Consider the following 4,126-nt stretch of genomic DNA (forward strand, 5'->3'; position numbering starts at 1 on the left):
ATAGGCTAGTTCGCTAAGCGAAAGAGGGTGATGAAAGGGGAGGAGGGAGGCAGAAGAGGGAGAGGGGAGGAGGGCCGGAGGGGGAGAACAAATGTTCTCCCCCTCTGACGGTGGCTAGAGATGAAACCCTAGCAGAGAGGGGAGGGGGCTAGAGAGAGAGAACTCTACATAATTCTTTACCAAATGACAAGATTATTTGAGCTTTCTTTAAACCTTTTTTGTTTCTCCTTTTTTCTTCGCTTCTCTCTTATTCCTTTTCTTATTACCCTTTTGCTATTTCTGTTATAACAATTTAATTTGTCTTTGGACCACACGTGAATATTATTCTAACCCCTCTCAATAGACGGAATAGGATTCTCTTCAGTCCATAATAGACTAGGGAATATTCAGTTCATGGCTGTAATTTATTCTTAGAAATCATACCGCCACAAATAGGACACATATCCCACTACAAAAAAATAATAAAAAAATTAATATTTCAGATTAAAAAAATAATAAATAAATTAATAAAAAATAGGGGGTGGCTGGCTTAGCCATAGGGGGCGGCTGGACGACCCCCATGGCACTTGGGGGTGGCCCGGCCACCCCCTAAACCCAAATTAATATATATATATATATATATATATATATATATATATATATATATATATCGTTTGGCCCTTGGGGGTGGCCGGACCACCCCCAAGGGCAATGGGGTGGCTTCGGCCACCCTAGGCCAGCCGGTCTGGGGTGGCCCAAGCCACCCCAGCCCCAACTAGGGTGGTCCGGCCACCCCCAATGGGTGGCCAACCACCTCTTAATTTTTTATAATTTTTTTAAAAAAATATATAATATTTTATTGTTTTTTTTATTAACGGGACAGAAGTCCTATTTATAACTTCAAGATCTCTTTAAAAGATCCTGATCATTAACTGGATATTCTCCAGTCCAAAATGAACTGGAGAAGATCCTCTTCCCTCAATAGACATCGAGAGGGTTTATGGTTAGGGTGCATTTCTAGTAGCTTCCTCTTCATTTTCTCTAAATTTAAAGATCCAAATTACTTTTTGTTTCCTTACGTCAAAATACACTTCAATAGCTTTCCTTAATCATTCTTTATATCATTAAAATATTTGTGTTTTTAATTATATTATATATATGAGAAGAGAGAGGAGAGAAAAGAGAATTTTTTATTTTTTTTTTTAATAATCATAAGCATTGTAATAAAAACCCAATACTTAGGCAATCTTTATATTTGAAGCTCATTTATGCCCGACTTTAAGAATGCTCAGTAGTTACAATTTGTTGCCATCAAAGTAAAGGGAACAGGATCCTCTTCAGTCCATTATGGATTTGAGAATATTCAGTTTATGGTTAGGATTTCATCTCAGAAATCCTATAATCACAAATATGGCACATATCCCACTAATAAAAATAATAATAAAATATTATTTTAAATTAAAAAAAAAATTAAGGAAAAAAAAAAAAAAAAAGTAAAGGGTGGCCGGCCACCCCCATTTTGGGTAGGGGGTGGCTCAAGCCACCCCCAATGGCCGGCCAGGGGCAAAGGGTGCCCGAAGCCACCCCATGGCCCTTGGGGGTGGTTCGGCCACTCCCAAGGGCCAACCCTTTTTTTTTTGTTTTTTTTTTAACCTGGCCCAAAGGGGGTGGCCGAGCCACCACTAAGGCTCTTGGGGGTGGTTTGGCCACCCCCTTTTTGCAAGATTGGGTTGGCCGAACCACCCCCATAGGCCATTGGGGTGGTTCAGCCACGCCCTGGCTGGCCATTGTATATATATACTTAAAGATATATAAAAAGTGGGAATGCATGCCAAATAGTAACTTTTCTTTTGCACTTTAAATTTGTTATTTTATCCTTACTCTTTGTTCATTATGATTTAGCTAGATGAGGTTATTTTTGTCTTTTGACATTTCTTTAGATTGTAAAACTACTAATTTACCCTTCCTGAATCTAATGAATTTAAAAAGTTGTCTGGATATTTTTGTCTTTTAGTTAAATTTACTATTTTATTCTTACTCTTTGTTCATAATGATTTAGTTAGATAAGGTTATTTTTGTCTTTTGACATTTATTTAGATTGCGAAACTACTAATTTGCCCTTCCTGAATCTAATGAATTTAAAAAGTTGTCTTAATATTTTTTTCCTTTTATATTTAAATTACCATTTTGCCGTCTGGGTAGGTAAAGAATCAAACTTTTTGAGAGATTTTTTGGTCTTTTATGAAAGAAGCTTCAGAAATGGGCAAGATTAATGGTCTATTCAGAAGGAGTGGGCAAGAAATATAAAAAGTGGGAATGCATGCCAAATAGTAACTTTTCTTTTGCGCTTTAAATTTTATTTAAATTTACTATTTTATCCTTACTCTTTGTTCATAATGATTTAGTTAGATAAGGTTATTTTTGTCTTTTGACATTTATTTAGATTGCGAAACTACTAATTTGCCCTTTCTGAATCTAATGAATTTAAATAGTTATCTGAATATTTTTGTCTTTTATATTTAAATTACCATTTTGCCGTCTGGGTAGGTAAAGAGTCAAACTTTTTGAGAGATTTTTTGGTCTTTTATGAAGGAAGCTTCAGAAATGGGCAAGATTAATGGGCGATTCAGAAGGAATGGGCAAGAAATATAAAAAGTGGAAATGCATGCCAAATAGTAACTTTTCTTTTGCACTTTAAATTTTGCTTAAATTTACTATTTTATCCTTACTCTTTGTTCATAATGATTTAGTTAGATAAGGTTATTTTTGTCTTTTGACATTTATTTAGATTGCGAAACTATTAATTTGCCTTTCCTGAATCTAATGAATTTAAATAGTTGTCTGAATATTTTTGTCTTTTATATTTAAATTACCATTTTGCCCTCTGAGTAGGTAAAGAGTCAAACTTTTTGAGAGATTTTTTGGTCTTTTATGAAGGAAGCTTCATAAATGGGCAAGATTAATGGGCTATTCAAAAGGAATTGGCAAGAAATATAAAAAGTGGGAATGCATGCCAAATAGTAACTTTTCTTTTGCACTTTAAATTTACTATTTTATCCTTACTCTTTGTTCATCATGATTTAGTTAGATGAGGTTATTTTTGTCTTTTGATATTTCTTTAGATTGTAAAACTACTAATTGCCCTTCCTGAATCTAATAAATTTAAAAAGTTGTCTGGATATTTTTGTCTTTTACTTAAATTTACTATTTTATCCTTACTCTTTGTTCCTAATGATTTAGTTAGATAAGTTTATTTTTGTCTTTTGACATTTATTTATATTGCGAAACTACTAATTTGCCCTTCCTAAATCTAATGAATTTAAAAAGTTGTCTGAATATTTTTGTCTTTTATATTTAAATTACCATTTTGCCCCCTGAGTAGGTAAAGAGTCAAACTTTTTTAGAGATCTTTTGATCTTTTATGAAGGAAGCTTCAGAAATAGGCAAGATTAATGGGTGATTCAAAAGGAATGGGCAAAAAAGAAAAGTAGGATTTTTTTTTTTTTTTTTTTTTTTCAGTTGCAGAAGTGTACAAAAAGTAAAAACAAAATCTACCTAAATCGATTTTGTATTCAGAGACGGAATGGAGGAGAAAGGAGTAAAAAAAGAAAATCTACGACTTAGAGAAGAAATGCAGGAGAAAAGGTGGAGCAATTTTTTTTTTTTTTTTTTTTTTTGAGAAAACTGCAATGCCACTCCACCTCCACCCATCCCCTCAAGTCTCTATCTTTTTTTCCAACGATCCAATGTTCCATTTCCCCAGCTTGGTAATTTTGTGAGTTTTTGGTGGGCTTTCTAGATGGATTTTGGGGCGGTGAGTTTGGATGGGTTAATGGGTTCAGAGACAGATTTTTCTTCTCTTGCTTAGATCCTGAGACAAAGCAGAAATGGTACAAAGCTGGGTTCCTCAAGCAGGAGAGATCTGCTGGCACCTTTGAAGATGACTGGAGGAGCTCAAATCTGACAAAGACTGATGATTTCTTTGCCTCCAAAGTCATGGTGTTTCAACAGAGAAATGCTTTATGGAGATCTAAGAAGAATGTTATGAAGATGGTGAGTTGTTTCTCAATTTTTATTTTATATTATAATTACGTTATACCCGGTGATTATTAAGCACATAAATCATGCTAATTGGTAGTATTTTGCT

The sequence above is a fragment of the Corylus avellana genome, chromosome 4, assembly GCF_965113065.1.
Source record: "Corylus avellana chromosome 4, dhCorAvel1.hap1.2, whole genome shotgun sequence".
Taxonomy (NCBI): Eukaryota; Viridiplantae; Streptophyta; class Magnoliopsida; order Fagales; family Betulaceae; genus Corylus; species Corylus avellana.